Genomic DNA, 11,462 nt, shown 5'->3' with positions numbered 1-11,462 from the left:
CAGGGGATAACACATTGAGATTTGAAGTAAAAGGTACTGTTTGGGTCTTAGTGTGAACATCGATATCATTGAAGATCTAGAAACATTGGATGGCTGTTACAGACCAGTATCAGACTTATCAACAGTGCATACTAGTGACATCAATAGAGGTTTAATTCGAGACTTCCATGTCCCATAGTAAACAAGTTATCTTTCAAACCACTGAGTTAGCATCCAGTGGTTATTATTCAAGTCAACTTGCAATGTAATATAAACATCACTTTGAGATGGTAGGGAATTTGTAGCTCAGGTGGATTATTTTGGTGAAGTTCAGTTCTCTGAGATGGATGGTTTGGTAATGGAACTCTAATTGATCTCCTGATCTACATCATCAGCACAAACTATGGACAAACATTCAACCAAAAAATGTTGGAAACTTGAATCCAGGAAATACTAGGAACACCAAAGGACTTTTAGAAACTTGGCACTCAGTCCCATCAGCAATCAATAAACACATTGAAATCAATCAAGTTTATTAATTAATCAAAAAAAAATCCATGAACAATTGTAGGACCCAAAACCAGAGAAAAGAGAGAGACTCAAAATTAAGATATACATAATCACAGGTTAAAGGTCAACAATAATCAGACAAGCTGTGAGTCATACGTGGAGAAATGTGGATACTTCGCTTTTGACTGAAGTTCTTACTGATGATGTTGATCAGTAAAACAATGAAAACTTCACGACCAAACTATATATGAAGCCTAAAAGTTCCCAATTCAACTCTTTTTATGATCTCGTATTCAAACTTTTGAAAACCATCTTTCTAGTACTCCCTGGGTTATTTTTTGTTTTATTAATTTCCTAACTTATCCCAATAATATTACTGTACACCATCTTCATAGTGAACACTTTTTCGATATTTCCCTAGATAAAATTTATATTTAGAAAAAAATTCTTTTCGAATATTTTTTTTATTTTATCATTGTTTGTTGAGTTTGTTGTTGTGTATAATGTTGTCACTGTAGGTATTAAAGAAAAAGTCGCGAATAACTGAAATGATAAAACAGCTGTGCTTAGATTAACAAGATTAAACGTGATTAAACTAGGACACATATATGTTAATTCATTTATCTGATATGTAAATTTAATAAACAACCCGCAAAATTCAGTTATGTAACTATAAAGCTTTGTCTCAATGAATGTACAGTTGAAATCATGAGTCAATTGAAGCTAGACCACCATGGAAAAACTAGAAGCACTGAACGGCCACCACATCCTGTCGTGGGACTCCTCAGTAGTGCGTATCCACAGTCCTGCCTCATGAGAATTGAACCCAAGACCTGTCGATCTCGCGGGTGAAAGCTAATTGTTTTATTGAAATTATACTGTGAGATCAGAAAGTCCTTAATTTAATTTCGTTTAGGAGTTGAGATTGTACAATTTCATTGTGAAACATTTGTCAGTTAATCTCTCACTTTCTTCATCTATTGATAACTTTCTAGCTAAGACTAGTGTATCACTATACGACTATGTTTAATTTGCATTAAACAGTATACAAACAGTGTATTTTGATCTTGAATTGATGGATTAGGGCCAGTATTGGGATCCAAGACGCGTATATCGTAATATTTTGAACAATTCACCTCGATGTACCTACTACTGAGTCCAGGTAGCCAATGACTTCTTCGGCAGATATGATATTTATGTCAGTATTAGTAAGCGTTTGAACTGTTCGATTGTTGATATCCATGAATGAACTCTAACCAGTCTTTGTTGGCAGATGTACAATCTGTGCAGATCACCATGGAATAGCCATTTTGTTACAAGTTTTATAGATTAGGTGCATTTCAGTCCACGATGGCATACATTTTATTTTGTGCTCTTTAGATGGTTGGAGATCATTTATATATATATATATATATATATATATATATATATATATATATATATATATATATATATATATATATATATATATATATATATATATATATATATATATATTTCTTAAAGGACTGATATTACTAAATGGGCTAAAATGGAGTTGTTAACCGCTTTAACCACACTTTTGCTTAACCACACTGGAAGGTGCTTACAAGCCCGAATATACAAATTCCTAGAACATCTGCCAATATAACTTGCTCCATAGGAGCAGTTAAATTGATAGAAACACAAAGAAGTACCTAGTCTAAGCAATTTATTTGAATTGGTCTGCGTAATTTCAGTCTTAGTATTTTACTAGGTGCATCACTTTTGAATTGTCAGCGTATGTACAGAGGCTTTTTATTCACTGTTAGGCGTTCTTCAATCTCTCTTTTATTTATAAATTTCTCCTGATAGCCGTTTTCTTTCATGGTCGTTTACAATGCCTTTGTTTCATCTCTCACCACATCTAGAGAGAATATGGTCTTGATTCTATGGTGAAGTGTCTTAATCAGTTTCCTTTTGTATTGTTGAGGAACAAAACTAAGAAAGTTTGTGCATTGACCCATCCAAGTTAGTTAAGAAACTGTTGAAACTCAAGGAGATCAGGGCAATGGCTCATAACAACTCGAATTTTGGTAAAACACTAAAATTTCACCATATTGAGTTAATATTTTCAGTGAAGTTTTCCACTAGAATTCAACATATTCTTGACGATGTGATACATATGAATATTTCGTATGATTAAAAGCAGTTCACTTATTCACTTCTATGTATTCAATATCAAAGGATTGATTATAATCTAGTCAATATCTTGATCTAATAGGAGATCAGTTGTTATTTAGCACAATGGTAATGTACCGCGAATTGTATGAAACATTTAATAGTTCAGTAAGTTTCTGAAGTTTCATTTCTCTGAAATTCAAATTATTATTTTTTATGTAAGTTATAAACCCCCAAGCCAAAGATCCGCCTTGGAGACTCAATCTTTTAACTGTTGACATGGATTTTAAGCTGTTAATTAAGTACCATTTGATCACAAACATGACTTCATAAAGAGTTTTTCATTTTCAGTAACATTACACTCATGATATATAATCTTATTTAGAGTCTAAATTTATTTGACAGTGCTATGAATCCAAGATTCATTCATAATATTTCACTATTGATGCTTAAGAAGGTAGTTTTTGTGAATTTATATTTTGTTAGGGATTCATTGATGGAAATATTACAAAATTCCTCCTTTTTCTGTATATATTTAATCAATTTTCCTTTGAATATACAATGCTTCGAGTATGTGTAAAAGATAATTGACCATATCTGGTTATGGATTTGAACTTGTGACGGTTTATCTATTTTTATATAATAAGCTACATTAGTTGTACTCAACGTTCTCTTCCTAAGCCCATAGCTTATTGATTATATCCAAGTGTAAAATGAGGTGTCGATTAGTTTTTTGATGTAGTTTAGTGTAGAATGGTTCAGCTTTTATATTGTATTCGTCAAAGACTGACCGCAGTTTTGGTATCCTACTGAAGACCAAGGAGCATTAGACACCTTACTTACTTACTTACGCCTGTTACTCCCAATGGAGCATAGGCCGCCGACCAGCATTCTCCAACCCACTCTGTTCTGGGCCTTCTTTTCTAGTTCCATCCAATTCTTGTTCATTTTTCTCATGTCTATCTCCATTTCCCGGCGTAACGTGTTCTTTGGTCTTCCTCTTTTCCTTTGACCTTCAGGATTCCATGTGAGAGCTTGTCTTGTGACACAGTTGGGTGCTTTCCTCAATGTGTGTCCTATCCACTTCCAGCGCTTCTTCCTGATTTCTTCCTCCACTGGGATCTGGTTTGTTCTCTCCCACAGTACGTTGTTGCCAATAGTGTCCGGCCAATGGATCTGAAGTATTTTGCGTAGACAATTGTTAATAAACACCTGTATTTTCTGGATGATGGCTTTTGTAGTTCTCCAACTTTCCACCACATACAGTAGAACTGTCTTGACATTTGTATTGAAAATCCTGACCTTGGTGTTGGTTGACAGTTGCTTTGAGTTCCAGATGTTCCTCAGTTGTAAATATGCTGCTCTTGCTTTGCCGATCCGCGCCTTCACATCTGCATCAGATCCACCCTGTTCATCAATGATGCTGCCCAAATACGTAAAGGTTTTTACATCTTCCAAATCTTCTCCGTCAATTGTGATTGGATTGGTGCATTCTGTGTTGTATCGGAGAATCCTGCTTTTCCCTTTGTGTATATTGAGACCTATTGCTGCTGAGGCTGCTGCCACACTGTTTGTCTTCTCCTGCATCTGTTGTTGCGTTTGGGATAGAAGGGCCAGATCGTCTGCGAAGTCTAGATCATCCAACTGCATCTTAGATGTCCATCGTATCCCGCGCTTCCCTTCAGACGTTGACGTCTTCATGATCCAGTCGGTCACCAGGAGAAAGAGAAAGGGTGAGAGTAAGTAACCTTGCCTAACACCGGTCTTCACTTCGAACGACTTTGTCAACTGTCCTCCATGCACGATTTTGCAGTGTCATCCATCATATGAGTTCTGTATGATATTGACTATCTTCTGAGGCACGCCGTCGTGTCGAAGAAGTTTCCATAGTGTTGTTCTGTCCACGCTATCAAATGCCTTTTCGTAGTCAATGAAGTTTATGTAGAGTGATGAATTCCATTCAATTGATTGTTCCACAATGATCCGTAGAGTTGCGATTTGGTCTGTACACGATCTATCCTTACGGAATCCTGCCTGTTGGTCCCGAAGTTGGGCGTCTACGCAGTCCTTCATCCTGTTTAACAATACCCCGTTGAAGACTTTTCCCGATATTGAGAGAAGAGTGATGCCCCTGTAGTTATCACACTTGCTGAGATCGCCTTTCTTCGGTATTTTGATCAGAAGTCCTTCTTTCCAGTCTGTTGGTACTTGTTCCTCATCCCAAATCTTATTGAAGAGAATGTGGAGTATCCTTGCAGTTGCCGCTACGTCTGCTTTCAGTGCCTCTGCTGGGATGTTGTCCGGTCCTGCTGCTTTGCCACTCTTGATTTGTCTGATGGCCATGCTGATTTCTTCAATTGTTGGTGGGCCAACATCGATTGGGAGGTCCGTGGGTGCTGCTTCGATGTTGGGTGGGTTCAGTGGGGCTGGTCGATTCAAGAGTTCTTTGAAGTGTTCTACGCACCTGTTTTGTTGCTCTTCAATGTTGGTGATTACCTCGCCTTCCTTGCTTTTCACTGGTCGTTCTGGTTTGTGGCGATTTCCAGAGAGTTTCTTTGTCGTGTCATACAATTGTCTCATGTTTCCTTCTCTTGCAGCCTTTTCCGCCGTCGTTGCTAAATCTTCCACATATTTACGTTTGTCGGTTCTGATGCTCCTCTTCACTTGTTTGTTTATTTCCGTGTATTCAGCTTGTGCCTTGGCTTTTTCTGCTCTTGTTCGGCTGGTATTGATTGCTGCCTTCTTGTTCCTCCTTTCTTGAATCTTATCCAGTGTACCAACAGTGATCCATTCCTTGTGGTGGTGCTTCTTGTGACCCAGGACCTCATGACATGTTGAAGTGATTGCCTCTTTGATCCCCTTCCAGTTGCTCTCCACAGTAGTTCCTTCTCCATTGAGTAGATCATGAAAGGCCTGGAACTTGTTGCTGAGGTCTATCTTGAAATTGTTGAGTTTGTTAGTATCCTGGAGAAAGGCTGTATTGAACTTTTGTGATACTGTCTGCCCAGTTGTCCAGTGCTTCTTGAGTTTCAATTTTATCTTGGCGACCAGTAAGTGATGATCTGATGCTATATCAGCTCCTCTCTTGGTTCTCACGTCCTCTATAGTCCTCCTGAACGTTTTGTTGATGCAAATATGGTCGATTTGGTTTTGAGTAGAGTGATCCGGTGAAGTCCATGTGGTTTTGTGTATGCGTTTATATGGGAATATGGTGCCGCCTATGATCAGCTTATTGAAGGCACATAGATTTGCAAATCTCTCACCATTTTCGTTTCTTTCTCCCAGTCCGTGTCGTCCCATGATGTTTTCATATCCAGTGTTGTCCGTTCCAACCTTGGCGTTGAAATCTCCCATCAGAATGGTCAGGTCCTTTGTTGGGCACTTCTCGACTATTGACTGCAGCCTATTGTAGAATTGATCTTTAGCGTCTTCATTGTAGTCGTTGGTAGGCGCATAGCATTGGATGATGTTCATTGAAATACCCTCTTTCTTTGTTTTGAACGAGGCTTTGATGATCCTTGGTCCATGAGATTCCCATCCTATAAGTGCATTTTGCGCTTGTTTGGACAGCATCAATGCAACTCCTTGTGTATGTGGTGCATTTTCTTCTTCATGGCCGGAGTATAACAGGAGCTCTCCTGTAGTTAGTCGTTGTTGTCCAACTTGTGTCCAATGTGTTTCACTGATCCCAAGTACCTCTAGGTTGTATCTTCCCATTTCTGCAGCGATTTGGAAGGCTCTTCCGGTGTCCCACATTGTACGAACATTCCATGTACCTAAATAAATGGTCGCTCTGGTTGTCAGAAGGGGCATCGGCCTCGTAACTTCCGAAGGGATTCGGCTTTCATCATGAGGCGTCATAATTCTTCTAAATGAAGATCTTCTGACTCCCAGGGCAGAGTTTAAAAGGTTTGAATAATTTTTTCTGGTTAGCGTTTTTTTAGCGAGTTAGTTTTCTACGGGATGGGGACGCTAACCCCATGCCCAACCCTCCTCCTTTATCCGGACTTGGGACCGGCAGTAGCCCCCGGAGGGACTCCGGGCGGAGTTGCATTAGACACCTGCTTTGTTCTAATATGGGACTCCTAAGTAGTGTGCACGCACGATCTCATTGAAGGTTGTGATTAGTGAAGTTGAGACATGTAAAGATTGAAACATTTGGCAACATATGCACTAGATGGTCATCTTGCTATATCGTAAACTAACTGGAGCTGGAGTTGTACCAATTAATCTCAAAGTGGTATTTCTAATGGTCAAGCGTTTAATGTGAGTTCTAAAGGTCCTGGATTGAATCCTTGATGGGGTCGTGAATATATACTGCTGAGCTTTACCAAACAAGGATGAAATAGATTTCTAATGTTCTCCGATTTTTAAAGGTTTCCCTACAGATTTTAGCCTGTAATTAATACCTCACATATAATTGATTATTTTTCAATCTATTAATTTATAAAATCTTATCTCCCATGTTTACTCAATGTCATTGTAACCTTCGAAACATTCACACATTTCACTAATTTCATTTTCATTTTCATTAACGATAAAAACTCATTCACAGTTACATTTATCTCCTGCATGGAAAGAGTGAAAGTGAAGCGAATGACTTGGTAATAATCCTTTATCTTCAATACCCTTGAACATTTTTTACAGCCTTTAATTGATTTATTTTATTCATTTCACGAATTCCACTCGTTACATAACAAAACATACATACATAATAAATTGTTGATTAATTCACTTAGTTTATACATAAAAAGTAGTGTTTTAATAATAAATCACTGCATGCCGTGCTGTAATTCTGATTTAAATCATTCATTTCGCTTAGATTTGATGAATCGATATTATAATCTCACTTCCAGTATGACTGAATAGTGGTGAAATCTAGGACCCATGTTTAGTCCTATTTAGGATTCATCAACCGATCCTATTTGGACCCGTGTTAATATTTATATCAGAACTTGAATCTAGTACCATTTATTTTAAAGTTCCACCATGTTATCGACTTAGCAGAATATCACTTTTCTGCCAAAGTAAATTGCATCATACTGTTGAATGAACATCTCGTAATATGGTAAATCAACTAAATTTGTAGGCATCATTCACTAAAATTCCAACAATATAATGATCTACATAAGTCATGAGAGCTTAATGCTGAAGGTTCAAGAATAAGGACGAAACAGTAGTTCAGTACTTCACAATTTTCAGTTTTTTTCCTATATGTTGTCAGTCAACATTCTATTTATTTCGAGCTTTGAATTTCTTCATCATTCTCTGTGTTCTGAATAGTACAATTATTCTGAAACTGTTTATTAACTTTATTTTAATACATGCCTTTCATCAGTGTCTAAGTAGTGATGTATCTAACTGTTGGTTCGAATCCCACATTAAATAACAATTCAAACAAAGAAAACTGTAAATGTAAGGCTCTTCTTTACATTATAAACAATAAAACAGCCATCAACGTATAAGTATGGAGATTTGAATAATTTATCAGTTACATTCAAAAATCGTGGTCATTTCACCCTCAATAGTTAGGGTTACATAAAAGAACAACGAAGGATAGAAGTGGAATAGTATGATTTAACCTTATATTTCCCGGAATTCTCGTCCATATTTCTATCCTTTAATCTATACATTATAATGAGGTGTTTATAGTAATTATTTAGTTTGAAGAGGTTGAAATCGCAGACTTACTTTAAGTAAACAATCATTGAAAATCATAAAGCACTGGATAAGTTTATCATTTTAATATTGGATTCCTAAGTATTCATATACAATTCAGACAAGATTTGAAAGGGTATAACCGTTAGTATTAAGAATGAGTACGTTATCTTTAAACAAAACTATATTAACTCAGAAGAGAAAAAAACAATTACATCACGTAATTTCAACTTTAAAGTAAGGATTAACGAATTACTCGCAAAAATATACATTATATTTATTAGTTACATAACACTGTTCAGCTTTCTTTGATATCGTCAATAAAATACTGATTTGTATCAGAAGAGGTTTTGTAGAGATTATAGTAATTTCCATAGTTGAGATCATGAGTCGATTGAAGTCAGACCACCGTGGAAAACCTGGAAGCACTGGACGACCGTTTCATCTTAGTGCGAGACTCCTCAGCAGTGTTCATTCACGATCCTGCCTCGCGGGGTTCGAACCCAGGACCTACTGGTCTCGTGCACGAGCACTTAACCACTCGACCACTGAGCCAACCGGCATCCAACGGTGTTAATGTCTAACTAAAATAGGACGAAACGGCCGTCCAGTGTTTCTAGGTATTCCATGATAGTCTAGCTTCAATTAACTCATGATCTCAATTATTGAAAAAATACTGATTTGTTGTTATGTCATAAATAGACAACGTTGGCGTCAATCTTTATAAATTTAGCTGGGTTTCTTATTTGTCTAACTAATATTAGTGTTAACTGTTGTGTGTTTTCTTTGTAAAGTGGAATTTTCAACATTTTAGTAATGAATATACTTTCAAGGGTTATTAGAAAACATGTTAGTTAGTCAGAACAATATCATTATTATTACGTGACTTGTATTAGCCAATCAACATATTCTAATGATTGTTTTTTTTACTCTCATGGTTTAACCTTGCCCCAGTTTAAAATGGATCATGTGACTAGAAGGGTGAAGGTCATACTTTTTTAAAATACAAAAAACTGTCACATGGTATAGGGGCAAACATCATACCCATGTAATAATAATTATTATCAAGATTGTGAATTAGTGGCAATATTGAAGTGATTCGAACATGATGTATATATTAGCAACAAGAGGCTAATCAATTGCAGACTTAAACAACAATGGAAAGATATAAGCAAATAATACCAAGTGGATGATTATTACAGTTTATTCAAAATAAATGCAATGCATACGTAAAATATTCTTTGTACCTCCATGTTCTTTCTATTTTTTTGTTGTTGTTTTGTTTTGGAATATCTACCCTAAATTAGGTATTCAAGTGTCTATGTTAAAAAGTTTAGAAAATCGTTTAAAATACTGAAGATCTTAAATAGATAATACTAAAGCGTTTAGCGTGTTTTTCTTGTCTAGTTATTAACAAAATGCGACATATGAAAATTTGAGTTCATGAACGTAAATCAAAATGTAAACGTTTAACAATACACAATAAATACAGCAAAATACAATGCACTGTAGGACGAAACGCGCATCCTGGATTCCACTGCTAGCCACTATCCATCATCGCTTACAATGTAGAAACAGTTTTAAAGGTAGATAAATGCTTGTTAATTATAAACTTGAGAATTGGTTGAAACTAGACATTAGAACTGTTGGATGCCGGTTGGTTCAGTGGTTTAGAGGTTAAGCGTTCGCGCGCGACACCGACAGGTTCTCGGTTTGGATCTCGTGAGACGGGATCGTGTCCCATAGTAGGACGAAAAGACCGTCCAGTGCTTCCAGGTTTTCCATTGTGATCTAGCTTCAATTGACTCATAAATTCAACTACTAAATTATAAATTCACTTGTTTGTACATTCCAATTGTTGTTTAAGACTGTAATTGATCAGTCTATTATTGGTATGTGTACATCCTGTGTGGACCACCTAGATATTGCTTTAAATCGCAAACATTATAAACAGAGATGGATGTTAGCTAACAGTGGAATCCAGGACTCGTAAGCTGGATGTACATGCATCTTAGAGTTGGTGTTCATTTTGGGACTCGAACCCAAATGCCATCGCTCTATCCACTTGGCCACTGATTATTGTTATGAAATCTTCTTTTAGTAAGTTGTTTTTGCTATATTTCTTCAGTTAAAATCTGTATCAAAAAGATATAATATGTATTCTTTAATATTGAATATTAATTAACAGTGCTTAACTGTTATATCATTTTTATATCATTTGACATCACAAAGTGAAATTAATCACAGAAAAACAGACCAAATAGACTAAGTTTATGATCTTTGTGTGGTTGGTGGTAGTCGGCAGGAAAATCGTGGTAGTTGAAACTCCTCAGTAAGACGTACCAGGAATCTGAAGGAAACTGATGCCTCTTATAATATCTGAATCTGCGTTATCCAGTGCTCTTTCTAAGATGTTACGACTGAACTATTGAAGTAGCGACAAACCTCCTGTAGGACTGAGATATTTTGATTTTCATGATCGCTGAACCGTGATTATTGTCATGTTTGACAGTCGCTGTCCAGATAACGTGATGCAAAGTTCTAAGTAGTACGAAACCTAAGTCTTGTTTTACCTCCAGACTACGCCCAACTACATAATATCTCAAAATAGTGAATTTGATATCGAGTTAACTAGATTAGTGGTCACATTTAAACTTAGTCGAACATCTCCAAGGACAAGATAAATATGACATCCGTCACTATTCAGTGATCGATCTATATAAAGTTAGAATTTCAGGCTGCCACATACTGATACTGAACATTCATAATATAGTCTTTATCGTGTGAGACTATAATTTTTACTTGTGAAAAAATGATAAACTAGAACGTGAATCAAAATATTCAATGCTGTTTTATGTTGTTCATTCTTCGACTACGTGTTTTACCATATTTGAAATCTTTGATAAACGAATAAATCTTTGCAATTCATTTATCTAATGTATTTATTTCGTGTCCAAGGGTAGAAGAAAATATCTATATTACTTTTTTTCTGGACAACTATTTTCCTTCTTATTATTATTATGAATGGCTTTATTCAATATTATATTTTGGTACAATATAGGAATTCTCAGCACAGGGTATTTCAACAAGTTTCTTACACAAAAACTAGATCAGAAACAAAGACAAAAAAAGGGGGAAAAAGGGTTTTTTTAAAAAAATCTGAAAAACTGTACAAC

This window comes from Schistosoma haematobium, chromosome ZW, assembly GCF_000699445.3.
Source record: "Schistosoma haematobium chromosome ZW, whole genome shotgun sequence".
NCBI classification, from domain to species: domain Eukaryota; kingdom Metazoa; phylum Platyhelminthes; class Trematoda; order Strigeidida; family Schistosomatidae; genus Schistosoma; species Schistosoma haematobium.
This window is presented reverse-complemented; position numbering follows the sequence as displayed.